This window comes from Microtus oregoni, unplaced genomic scaffold (assembly GCF_018167655.1).
Source record: "Microtus oregoni isolate MIOR12 unplaced genomic scaffold, Mior012 000145F_ref0000173, whole genome shotgun sequence".
In the NCBI taxonomy this organism is placed as follows: Eukaryota; Metazoa; Chordata; class Mammalia; order Rodentia; family Cricetidae; genus Microtus; species Microtus oregoni.
In genome coordinates this window covers 936,279-950,849 of record NW_024544795.1, presented here as the reverse complement: position 1 = coordinate 950,849, position 14,571 = coordinate 936,279, and positions in this window count along the sequence as shown.

Below are 14,571 nucleotides of genomic sequence, written 5' to 3'. Positions count from 1 at the left end.
AACACCTGTCAGAATGGCTAAAATCAGAAACACTAATGATAGCCTTTGCTGGAGAGGTTGTGGAGTAAGGGGTACACTCATCCATTGCTGGTGGGAATGCAAACTTGTGCAACCACTTTGGAAAGCAGTGTGGCAGTTTCTCAGGAAATTCGGGATCAACCTATGCCTGGACCCAACAATACCACTCTTGGGAATTTAACCAAGAGATGCCCTACCATACAACAAAAGTATATGCTCAACTATGTTCATAGCAGCATTGTTTGTAATAGCCAGAACTTGGAAACAACCTAGATGCCCTTCAATGGAAGAATGGATAAAGAAAGTATGGAATATATACATATTAAAGTACTACTCAGCAGTAAAAAACAATGACTTCTTGAATTTTGCATGCAAGTGGACGGCAATCGAAAATACTATCCTGAGTGAGGTAAGCCAGACCCAAAAAGAGGAACATGGGACGTACTCACTCATAATTGGTTTCTAGCCATAAATAAAGGTCATTGAGCCTATAATTCGTGATCCTAGAGAAGCTAAATAAGAAGGTGAACCCAAAGAAAAACATAGGTATCCTCCTGGATATTAACCTTCAACAGGCAATGAAAGGAGACAGAGACAAAGACCCACATTGGAGAACCGGACTGAAATCCCAAGGCCCAAATCAGGAGCAGAAGGAGATAGAGCATGAGCAAGGAACTCAAGACCGCGAGGGGTGCACCCACGTACTGAGACTATGGGGATGTTCTATCGGGAACTCACCAAGGCTAGCTGGCCTGGGTCTGAAAAAGCATGGGATAAAACCGGACTCGCTGAACATAGCGGACAATGTGGACTACTGAGAACTCAAGAACAATGGCACGGGGTTTTGATACATAAACTCTTAAAAACACACGAAGGTATAGAGAGTCCCAAGTTGAATCAACAATGAGAGTCTGAACACTAAATACTCTTTATTTTCAATTGAGTAACAAATCACCACAGAGTCCCTAACCTCAACAATTACCTGTGGTTTTGGCTTTATGTACAATTCTAGGCAATTTGCCTAATTAATTTAGGTTGAGGTCAAGTCAGGACAGTTTGTTTTTCAGGACTAGAGAGGTAAGGATCTGCAGTTGGCCTATAGGACTGATCACTCTGCACTGGATGTTCATTCCTGGAAGAGTTTATTTGTTTGTTTGTTTGTTTCTCTTTCTCGATAGTCATTTGTTTCCTATAGCTCATTTTCTATGTGTGCATCCACTCAAAAAATTTTCCCTTCCACATTAACATGTTAGTAGATATTGCTATTGTTCCAAAAATTTTTAGGAGAGACTATATGACTGAAAAAAATCAGGTATTATGGATTTTACAATCTTTCTGTTCCCTCACCTGAAATTTTCTGTGTGCCATAAATGGAGCAGCTTAGCTATAGATGTATCCGATGGGGCTGGGTTCCCCATGATTCATTGATTTCTGCATTAAATTCATTTGTGGGTTTACGTGCTGGCCTCCATTTGTTGTAAAGAGACTCTTTTTTGGTGAGGAGTAACAAATATACAGATCTGCTGCTGGAAATATGCGATTTAGAATGTATTATTGAGTTATACTGGTCAATAAAAATGATGCTAGTAGTTTTTTTTCTATGAATAATGACCTTGATAGCCAATTGTGGTTGGTTAGCTTTCCTGTACTGTGGTTTTTCTCTCCTGCTCTTTGGGCATTTTGCCAAATTAGATAGCTGTTAGTTGCCACCAACATGTGAATTTCACTCATTGATTCTTTATGCATATCTTCTCATGCTGGTAATTGTGATAAGTCATAGGTGTTATAGTGAGTACACTGTATAATTACTTACATTGTTTAATAGCATGTGATGTGAAATTCTCCTCTGTATGCTGTGAATACCATTGGATAATAAAGAAGCTGCTTTGGGCATATTGCAGCACAGAAGAGTAAAAGGCAGGTATTCCAAGCAGATAGATGAGAAGGTAGGCAGAGTCAAGGGGAAACAATGTAGCTGCCACAGGAGACAGACACCAGACACTGAATTGAATGTTACCAATAGGCCACAACCATATGGAAATACACAGATTAATAGAAATGGATTAATTTTAGATATAAGAACTATCCAATAAGAAGTGTGAGCTAATAGGTCAAGCAGTATGATACTAATACAGTTTCGATGTGATTGTTTTGGGTCTGGGCAGCCAGGAAAGAAATGAGCAGCCTCAGACAGCAAAATGATGTCTACTGTCTGATGCATGGATTCACATATAACCTAAAAATGCTTAAAGCAAAAAAAGAGGGCTTCTAGACCCATATATGTAGAGACAAAACACAGTTTCTTGATAGCCATTTTTTAACAGTTATGCTCTGTTTTATAGCGGTGAGCATAGATGATGCTTCCTTTAACAAAGGTCTTCCTGATTAAGTATTAGCAGTAAAAAGCAAATGGACAACAAAAATACAAAAAGAAAAACCCTGTGGCTTCTTTAAGAAATGAAAGCTAACTGGTCCATGCTAGTTGCACCAACAGCTCTGGCTCTTTACGGAGGCCAAGCACTTATATAGGGTAGTAAGCAAGGTGTTACAAATTGGTTAATGGTGACACAGACTTGCTGCGACCCGGGAGCTTGGGCAATGTACATGGTTCTACTTCCCATGTTGATTAAATCCATATATGTCTGTGCTTAGGATCCTCTTTATTGTCTAGATTCTTTGGTATTGTGAATTATAATCTGTTTTTCTTTGCTTTATCACTAAAAATGACTTATGAGTGAGTACATATGATATTTGTCTTTCTGAGTCTGCGTTACCTCATTCAATATGATGTTTTCTAGATCTATCCATTTACCTGCAAATTTCAAGATGTCATTGTTTTTTTTTCCTGCTGAGTTATACTCCAGTGTATAAATTTCCTTATCAATTCTTCAGTTGAGGGATATTTAGGTTATTTCCAGTTTCTGACTATGAGGAATAATGCTCTTATGAATGTAGTTGAGCACATGTCCTTGTGGTACGATTGAGCATCCTTTGAGTATATACCCGAAAGTGGTATTGCTGGGTCTTAAGGTAGGTTGTTCTCTAATTTTCTGAGACATTGTCACACTGACATCCATAGGGGCTGTACCAGTTTGCACTCTCACCAGCAATGGAGGAGTGTTCCCTTTATGCCACATCCTCTCCAGCATAAGTTGCCATTAGTGTATTTGATCTTGGTTATTCTTACAAGTGAAAGATGGAATCTCTGACTAGTTTTGATTTGCATTTCCCTGATGGCTAAAAATGTTGAACATTTCCATCAGTGTCTTTCAGGCCCTTTGGGTTCCTCTGTTGATAGTTTTTTGCTTAGGTTTGTGCCCCATTTTATATTGGATTATTTGTTGTGTTGATGATAGCCACTAATAGCATAAAATATCTCAGAGTAACTCTAACCAAACAAATGGAAGACCTGTATGACAAGAACTTTAAATCTTTCAAGAAAGAAATCGATGAAGACCCTAGAAAATGGAAAGATCCTCCATGCTTTTGGGTATGTAGAATTAACATAGTAAAATGTCAATCTTACCAAAAGTAAGCTACAGATTCAATTCAATGCTCTTCAAAATCCCAGCAAAATTCTTCACAGACCTCAAAATAAAATACTCAACTTCATGTGGAAAAGCAAACATCTCAGAATAGCCAAAACAATCCTGTAAAATAAAGTAACTTTTGGAGGCATCACAATCCCTGACTTCAAACTCTCCTACAGAGCTACAGTACTGAAAACATCCTGGTATTGGCAAAAAACAAAAAACAACAACAACAAAAAAAAACAAAAAACAAAAACAGATAGGAGGATCAATGCAACCAAATTGAAGACCCAGATATCAGTCCACATACCTATGAACAATTGATTTTTGATAAAAAAAAGAAAAAAAATATATAAAATGTAGAAAAGAAAGCATATTCCACAAATGATGCTGGCATAACTGGATATCAATATATAGAAGAATGAAAATAGAGCCATATCTATTGCCATGCACAAAACTCACGTCCAAATAGATCAGAGAACTCAACAGAAAACCAATCATACTGAATCTCATAGAAGAGAAAGTGAGAAGTACACTTGAATGCATTGATTGACAAAGGAAACCACTTCATAAATAGAACCACAGCAGCACAGACATTGTGAGAAACAATTAAGAATGGGACATCCTAAACACAAAAAGCTTCTTTAAAGCAAAGAACATGGTCAACAAGACAAAACGGCAGCCTACAGAAAGAAATAATACCTTCATCAACCCCACATAAGACATAGGGCTGATCTCCAAATATACAAAGGATTCATAAAAAAATTATAGTTTTTCTTAGTTATAATAAAAATAAAATAGATATAAATATTATAACTATAATTCCTGCTTGATAACTCTTTTGTTAAACTTCTCCAAAGTAACACATCTTTTTACTTCAATTTTGAGTCTGCATTGTGTATATTATTGTGTCTTCTTTCAACTTTTTGACTGTAAATAAGCTAATTATAGAGAGACATTTCATTGCATAGGCTGCTAAGCTAAATAAACATATATACTTTAAAGTTATCTTGATTTCAAAATTTAGGCCTAAGGATATGTTGCCTTCAAAAAGAGTCTGCTTCTATTTCCACAGAGGATGGAACCTGTGGAATCCATCCAGACTAATGTGGTTTGACGAAACAAAACCATCTGAAAGGTCTCTGTGAAACACTGGAATTATTTCACCCAACAAAAAGCAGGAAGCAGTTTGGAGAGAACTGTGTCCAAATTCTGCAATATTGTTCATAAATGTTTGTTTACATTTAAAACGGACATGATATAAAGATGAATACATTGCATTGGTATGGGTTTTGGTCTATTGATACAAATTAAGGTCAGTTTTGTTATATGTATATTTCTGTTCCTGATTAAGGTATTGTGTTTGTGAAGCTCATTTGAAAACCTAATGTTTATAATTAAAAATACGGGTTAAAAAATAGTCATCTATAATAGTCAAGCTTGTAGTCGTAATGGATTAAGTAAAATGCTGCAGGTTCCCGAGTGGCTGCATCTGGAAGTGGGTCATGAGATAATGTTGCAGGTGTCAAAGTGGAGCAGATAGGGGGCATGGTGTATAAAGAGCAGCTAGTCCCAGGCAGGGATAGCACATGAGAACACACCCCAGGCCTCTGAAGGTAGCTGGTCCCAGGCAGCAGGTGAGAGACAGCAGAGACAGATGGGTAGGCAAGACATACAGAGTGAAGTTTGATATTTATTTAATGGAGGGGAAAGGGAGATGGGGAGAAGAGCAGAGAGATGGGGGGGGGACAGAAGAAGGAAGTGGAGAAATGGGTAGAGAAGGGAGAGATGAAAGCTCCCTCTTCAAAAGGATCACAGAAAAAGGGAAGAACTTGGGCTAGAAGCTGAAGATCAGCTTGCCTCAGCAAATGGCGAGGGGAGGGAGTGGGCATGGCTTATCTTTTAAAGAGACAAGAGAGATCATTATAGTTGTCATGTTAGGTTTTCTTGATGTATAGAGATATTTCAGATGGATAGGTATTCTTCAAACCTTTCAAAGATTAAGAGAATACGGTTTTTAAAATGTTTTAAGAACTTAAGACTTTTCATAACAAGGAGACACATCTGCTACTGGCAGCACCAATCTACTTCAAGAGGATGGCTGGCATCAAAGAGACTATGGAGTTTGCTAGCCATTTAGGCAAGAAAGTGCTCTTGCCTGGACTGCTTGATGTTATGCCATATGAACTGGACATGTAGCACCTACAGAAAAATGACTGCTAAACTTGCCTAAAGGTGAGACAGTCCTTCATGGCTCCTGGTTCATAAAAGAGTCTTCCAGACATTCTGCAAGACATAGAAAAATGTGATTGACAAGCTGCCAATATAGGTGGAACTGTATTTGAAATTTCCTACTTCATGGAAAAATCTTCAAGATACTATGGGCCTGTAGGCTAAAGATGGATGCCTCAATGCTACAGAAGAATTTTGGATGACTGTCAAGTCAGTGAGATGTCTCTGTCAATTCTAGAGTTTTATAAGTTGCTTACAATGCACTTCCTGTTAATTTAGGTAATAGTATATCCTTCTGGAGTCTTTGATGGAGGTGAAGAATAGATAGTTATAATTATAGTTTTTCTTACTTATGATAAAAGATAAAATAGAAATAAATATTGTAACTATAATTCCTGCTTGATAACTATTTTGTTAAACTCCAAAGAAACATAACTTTGACTTCAATTTTGAAGTCAAGGCATTTACAAATATTTATGTTTTATTAATCCAGCATCATTGATATATAAATGTCTTTTAGCAGCTGTTGCTCCTTCCTAAGTTGTCAAGCAATTCAAAGACAACATAATAATATAGAGTATCCAGACTCTCTGTGTATTTTTTATATATACATGACTTTACTTTAAATTCTATTTCTTCTATTTTTACTTTTAATATTTGGCTTTTTGACACAAGATTTTTCTGTGTATGTTTGGCTATCTTGTAATTCACTCTGTAGAACCAGTTGTCCTTGAATTCACAGAGATCTGCCTGCCTCTGTCTCTCAAGTGCTGGGATCATAGTTGTGTGCCACAACACTTTGAATTCACAGAGATCTGTCTGCCTCTGACTCCCAAGTGTTTGGATTAAAGGTGTGTGCCACCACACCTACCTACTCCCTTTCTTTTTTAATTTTACGGAATTTAACCTTTTTCTTTTCTCTCCCAAGCCTGCATATATTTTTGACACACTGTAATCATTTTAAAGATTTTCTTCATCTTTGAATCTCTCTTTACTGCTTTTCAGAACACACGAGTCTTTAATTTGCTAAGCAATATGGCTAGGATTGAAGCCTTGGCTTTGACAGTTGGATCCAGCTCATTCTTTAGCTTTCTGAGATTCCAGCCTCATGTGGGTGGTACCAGTTGTAGCCATGCTTATTGCCATAAAACTATGGTGTTTCAAATTCTCTCCCAGCAAGCAACTTGCAGTAGTTTGCTCACAAACCACATTCAAATGCTTGGTACCTGGAACTCCTGATTGAAAGCTTCAGAGTTTGCTTTGGCAAGATTGCCCAGAAAGCCACCATTTAAAAAAGATGTGGCTTTATTCCTGCTATGGCTAAAAACTGAAAAGCATGCAGTCAGCTTTTCATCAACACCATTTTAGTGTTTTATGGCAGTACCTCATTAAAGTGCTGAAGGTTTTAGAGCTAAAGCTGAGTCAGGAATCCTCTCTTAAATGAGAAACATTTGCCGCTAGCAAACAGAGCCCACCTGAGAAAATGCTGCTGTCAATAAGCTGTCCATAATTCTATTCTGTTCTGTCTAGAATTATTTCCCAAGCTTTCTCAGGCTTTATGTGGATGTAGTTGTCCACGTGGGTGCCATTTGTTGATTGAGTTGTCTTTTCTTCCCAGTTCCCACAGTCATTGAGTCCCAAGGAAATCATCTTCCTTTTTATTTATTTATTTTCTTTTAAAAATTTTTTATTATTTTATAAATAATACCATTAAAAATTTCCACTTTCTCCCCTCCCCCCATTTCCCTCCCACTTCCACACTCCCCTCCTCCTTCCCCCTCCAGTCCTAAGGGAGGGCAGGATACCCTGCCCTGTGGGAAGTCCAAGGCCCTCCCCCACTCTATCCAGGCTTAAGAAGGGATGCATCCAAGTAGATTAGGATCCCCAAAAGCCAGTACATTCAGCAGAGACAAATCCCAGTGTCATTATCATTGTCTTCTCAGTCTGCCCCAGTTGTCAGCCACATTCATAGGGACTAGTTTGATCCCATGTTCATTCAGTCCCAGTCCAGCTGGTTTTGGTGCGCTCCCATTAGATCAGGCACACTGTCCCAGTGGGTGGACCAAACCCTCGTGGTCCTGACTTCCATGCTCATATTCTCTCTCTTTCTGCTCTTCAACTGGACCTTAGGACCTCAGTCCAGTGGTCTGATGTGGATCTCTGTCTCTGTCTCCATCCATTGCTGGACGAAGGTTCTATGGTGATATTTAAGATAACCATCATTCTGACTATGGAACAAGGCCAGTTCAGACACCCTTTCCTCCAAGCCCAGGGTCCTAGCTGGGGACATCCCCATGGACACCTTGGAACCCCTCTAGAGCCAATCTTCTCTAACTCACAAATTGGTCCCTTAATTAATGTATCTTCTTCCCTGCTCACATGTTCATCCTTCTTCCATCTCAACTATCCCACTCCCCCAAGCTCTACCAATCCTTTCCCTTCTCCCGTCTTTCTCCTCTCTCCCCTTCCCTGACACCACTCCCATCCCCATGCTCCTAACTTTTGCCTGGCAATCTTATCTGATTTTCAGGAGGATTTATATATGTCTTCCTTTGTGTTCACCTTATTACTTAGGTTCTCTAGAATTGTAAACTATAGGCTTAATGTCCTTTGTTTATGGCTAGAATCCACTAATAAGAGAGTACATACCATATTCATATTTTTGGGTCTGGGTTATCTAACTCAGGATAGTGTTTTCTCTTTCTATCCATTTGCATGCAAAATTCAAGATATCATAGTTTTTTACCGCTGAGTAGTACTCTAATGTGTTGATGTGCCACATTTTGTTTATCCATTCTTTCATTGAGGGGCATCTAGGTTGTTTCTAGGTTCTGGCTATTACAAATAATGCTACTATGAGCATAGTTGAACAAATGACTTTGTAGTATAATTTGGCATCTTTTGGGGATATTACCAAGAGTGGTATTGCTGGATCCTGAGGTAGGTTGACTCCCAATTTTCTGAGAAACCACCACACAGATTTACAAAGTTTTTGCACAAGTTTGCATTCCCACCAGCAATAGATGAGTATTCCTCTTACTCCACATTCTCTTCAGCATAGGTTATCATTGGTGTTTTTGATTTTAGCCATTCTGACAGGTGTAAGATGGTATTTCAAAGTTGTTTTGATTTGCAATTTTCTGATAGCTTAGGAAGTTGAACATGTCCTTAAGTATCTTTTGGCCATTTGAAATTCTTCGGTTGAGAATTCTCTGTTCATTTCAGTACTCCATTTTTTTAAAAAAAAATTGGTTATTTAGAATTTTAATGTCTAGTTTCTTGAGTTCTTTATATATTTTACAGATTAGTCCTTTGTCTGATGCTGGGTTGCTGAAGATCTTCTCCCATTCCGTAGGATGCCTTTTTGTCTTAATGACTGTGTCCTTTGCTTTACAGAAGCTTCTCTTTTTTAGAAGTTCCCATTTATTCATTGTTGCTCTTATTGTCTGTGTTACTTGGGTTAGACATAGGAAGTGGTCTCCTGTGCCCATGTATTGCAGGGTACTTTGCATTTTCTCTTCTATCAGGTTCAGTGTGGTTGGATTTATATTTAGGTCTTTAATCCATTTTGACTTGAGTTCATGGTGATAGATATGGATCTATTTTCATTCTTCTACATGTTGACAACTGGCATAACTTCAACCATTTGTTGAAGATACTTTCTTTTTTCCATTGTATAATTTTATCTTCTTTGTCAAAAATCAGGTGTTCATAGGTTTGTGGATTACTATCTGGGTCTTTGATTCGATTCCATTGGTCAATGTCTAAGTTTTTATGCCAATACTAAGCTTTTTTTCAGTACCATATCTCTGTAATAGAGTTTGAAGTCAGGGTGATTGACTGTTCAGTTTCCATGGGGTTGTAGGCTTTCTGGTGGTAGAATTCTTGTTAAATTCTAACTTAATTCCATAGTGATCCGATAGTACACAGGTGGTTACTTCAATTTTTTTATCTGTGTATGTTTGCTTTATTACTGAGTATTTGATCAATTTTTGAGAAGATTCCATGAGATGCTGAGAAGGAGGAATATTCTTCCCTGTTTGGGTGGAATGCTCTATAGCTGTCTGTTAAGTACATTTTATTCATAACATCTGTTAGGTCTCTTATTTCTCTGTTAAGTTTCCATCTGTTTATCTCTCCATTTGTAAGAAAGGCATGTTGAAATCTACTATTAGTGAGTGGGGTTTAATTGTGATTTGAGTTCTAGTAATGCTTCTTTTACATATGTGGGTACTTTTATATTGGGGGCATAGATATTCAGATCAAGACTTCATCTTGATGAATTGTTCCTGTTATGAGTATAAAGTGTCCTTCTCCATCTCTTATGTTTGATTTATTTTGAAATCAATTTTATTAGATATTAGGATAGTCACACTTGCTTATTTCTTAGGTCTGTTTGATTGGAAAACCTTTTCCCAACCCTTTACTCTAAGGTAGTGCCTGTCTTTGAGGTTGTTGTGTGCTTCTTGTAAACATCAGAATGTTGGATCTTGTTTTCATGTCCATTCTTTTAACCTATGACTTTTTATAGGTGAATTTAGTCCATTGATATTAAGCAAAATTAATGACTAGTAGTTGTTTACTCCAGTTATTTTTTGATGGTAGTGTTCATGTGTGTGTCCATTCTTTGAGTTGTGTTGGTGGAAGGTTGTCAGATATCTGTGCTATTGTGGGTGTTTTTTTGCTTCCTTGTGTTGAGATTTTCCTTCTAGTACTTTCTTTATGGCTAGATTTGTGGATAAGTGTTGTTTAAATCTGTTTTTGTCATTGAATATCTTGATTTCTCTATCAATGGTGAAAAAATTCTTTGCTGGGTATAGTAGTCTGGAATTGCATCCATGGTCCCTTAGTGTCTGCAGAACATCTATCCTAGACCTTCTGCCTTCTGGCTTTCACAGTTTCTATTGAGAAATCAAGTGTAATTCTCATAGGTTTACCTTTATATGTTTCTTGATGTTTTTCCTTTGCAGCTCTTAATATTCTTTCTTTATTCTGTACATTTGGTGTTTTGATTATTATATGGTGAGGGGATTTTTTTTTGTTGATCCAGTCTATTTGATGTTTTGTAAGCTTCTTGTACCTTCATATGAATATCCTTCTTTAGGTTGGGAAAGTTTTTTTCTGTAATTTTGTTGAATATATTTTTGGGGCCTTTGAACTGAAATTCTTATCCTTCTTCTACCCTGATTATTCTTCAGTTTTGTCTTTTCATGGTGCCCCAGATTTCCTGGATGTTTTGTATTAAGAATTTGTTAGATTTACTGTATTCTTTCATCAATGAGTCTATTTCCTTTATGGTATCTTCTGCACCTGAGATGCTTTCTTTTACCTTTTTTATTCTGTTGGTTATACTTGTCTCTGTAGTTCCTGTTCATTTGCCCAGAGTTTCCATATCCAGCCATCCTTAGGTTTTTGTTTCCTTTATTACCTCCATGTCATTATTCAAGTTTTGAACTGTTTCCTTTACCTGTTTGATTGCTTTTTCTTGGTTTTCTTGGGTTCTTTGAGGGATTTTTTAAAATTTTTTCTGACATTGTTTGTCTTCTTTTCCATTTATCTAAGGGAGTTTTTCACTTCCTATTTAAGGATCTCAGTCATTTTCATGAGGTTACATTTAAAGTTGATTTCTTCTATTTCTTCTGAGTTAGGATGATGGAGTCTTCTTATTGTGTGTTCACTGGATTCCGGTGTTATAATGTTGCTTTTCAGGATGTTGGAGTAATTTTTTGCATTGGTGCCTACCCATCTCTTTCTCTCCAAATCCCCCAAGCATGGTTGCAGGGTTTCTTGCCGGGTTCCATGGACCTCACAGACAAAAAGGCAGGCTCTCTGGATACCCTCAGCACAGGAGCAGGGCCTCTTTCTGGGCTCCAAGGACTGCTCTGGATCCCCCCAGCATGGGAGCAGGTTTTCTTGCCAGGTTCCAGGGACCTTGCAGACAAAAAGGTGGGCTCTCCAGATCCTCCCCAGCATGGGAACAGGATTTCTTACCATGTTCTAAGAATCTCCACCTTCCTTTTTATTCAAACAGAAAAGGTTAGGTGAAGTGGGATTCCCCTCTGTATGCTGTGAATTTCATTGGTTAATAACGATGCTGCTTTGGGCCTCTTTCAGTACAGAATTGGCAGAGTTGGGAATTCCAAGTAGGTAGAAGAGGAGAGAGGAGGCAGAATCAAGGAGAAGTCATATAGCTACTGCAAGAGAAAGACTCTGGATGCTAAATGGAACCTTACCTGTAGGCCATAACCACATGGCAATATACAGATTAATAGAAATGGGTTAATTTAAGATATAAGAGCTACCCAATAAGAAGCATGAGCTAATTTGCCAAGCAGTGTTATAATAACACAGTTTATATGTCATTATTTGGGGTCTGGGTGTCTGGTAAAAGGAAGAGCTGCCTCAGACTGCAAGTATGAATACAATTTTCTTGGAACATTGATACTAGACTGCAGGAAATGGGCTTTTGTGTCATATTTATCTAAAATTATCTAAGTCCTACATTCTTATTATGCAATGTCTTCAGTAATAAGAGCCCTCACTCAATTCATGAGAAAAAATGAAGGGCCACATCAATAATGTATATTGTTTGTTGAGTCACTTGTCTTAACCTAACCTATCAATTGAGAGGAGATGTTCCATTCTGGATAGTCTATTATTTTTATTATTGTTCTATAATTCCCGTGGGAATCTTGGTCCATTCACATGGTTTAGCTTTCTATAAGATACATCCATAAATACATATGTGCATACATACATTTATAATATATCTGAAAGTATACATAGAGATGATAGAGAGATAGAACAACAGAGGATAGAAGATGCACATCTATACTCATGTGTTATATATAATATTAGGTAAATATAAAATTAATGATATTTTCAAGGACTTATCAAAAAGTCCTTGGTATATCTACTTTGTCCATCCTTCTCCATGAGTACTGAGCCCTTTGTAGGAAAATTTCCATTATTCCATTTATAACAACATTTTATCTTTAATCTAGTATTGTACTTCCAAACACTGTCCACAGCATTCTACAATTATTTTATAGCTTTTGGGTTCCTGTGGTTGCTCTATGCTACATACTCATAACTATGGCTTCTGATCTCTGTTCCAGCAGAGGATTCTGATTTGTGAGTTTACCCCTAAATAAATAAGCATCTATTTCTCAATTCTGAGCTAGTGTGGGATTTCTTTTAATCAACAGCCTTTATTTGGCACCCACATTGATTTGGACACCATGCCTATCAGGTGGACAGCCTAATGGTCTAGCTCATCCACGGCCCAGACAGGCCCTGCCCACTTGGCTTGCTTTTATCTAAGCAGTTGTTTATAGAGTCCCTGCCACAGTGGAGTTTACTGCTTCTGGGAACTTGGAAATTTCCCATTCACATGCATGACCTCTGCATTCCCTAAGGCAATTCCTTGCCATGTGGTGACTTGTGCAGCTTCCAGGTTCTGCTGCCTGCTCCTGAGTTCTAGTTTTCGTGCTCTGGTTATGAAATTGATCTAATTGCTTTTAATTTGTCAAGAAAAGCATGTTTCTCGGTATTTAACCAGTACCAAGTGGAAAACTAAAGCAGCTCAGAAATTAAAGCAGCCCAGGACCATTCCTGTCACCACCGGTTGCATTGCTTCTAGTCGCAACTCTACAATCACATCTGATGAACAATAATGATTTCAGTTTACCAGATTACTTAACAGGTAATTAATAAACCAATATGGCAGACTTAATTAACATTGTAACTTTTAGTAACTTTTTTGATAATATTATGGATTGTATTGTGTGAGCCTTATATGCTTATGGTGATAATTCAATTTATTGGGTATTGGGTTTCAGTTTTCTTCTCCATATTCTATCATTAAAAAACAATATGGCACTTTTAGGAATAAGACAATCTTTAGAGACTAATAATGAACAGCTAGTTGACAAGTTTAATATCATCGAAAATCAAAAGTTGCCTGAAAAAAAATTAATACTATTAAAAGGTATAACATTAATTTTATGGACAAAATTGAATCCATATCTAAGGGCACTAAGAAGTCATCTGAAAAAAAAAATCCATACTGTTGAATTTGACAATCAAAATTTATGAAAAAAACTTTAAGTAAACAGAAAAGGTGCCTCTCCAGGATGGCAATCTGCATGCTATTCAAGTAATGTCCAAGGATGAGATGTTATCTCAAAAGAAGAAACTTCTGACCTTGGAATCACATGTACATAATGAGGACCAGAGGCTGGGTGCCTCAATAAAATCACTAGAAATATAACCAAGTCAGGAGATTCAGGCTTTACAAAACATAATAATAAAAAGACTTGAAATGATTGAGGAATTATTGGAGCTGGTAAACAGGGCAAGAAGGCACAAGACAGGATGCGATGTCACCACCGGCTGTCAGAACTGGTTTACCCAGGGCTTTAGAGATACCCTACTTGCTCTTTATATAACCAAACATCATTACATGCAGGGACTAACCCAAAGGGTCGTCAAAGGAATGTAATCTGGCAGATGGATCTGATCCAATTTGCAGGTTTTGGAAAATTAAAATATGTGCACCACACCATTGACACTTATTCAGGCTTTCAATGGGCAACTGCTTTAATCTCAGAAAAAGCTGATTTAGTAATAAAACATTTATTAGAAGTTATGGCTATCATGGATATACCTGCATAAATAAAGACAAATAATGGTCCAGCTTATGTTTCTAGGAAAATGAAACAATTTTGGGCTTCTTATTAAGCATGTTATAGGTATACCAGACACTCCTACAGGTCAGGTAGTTATAGAA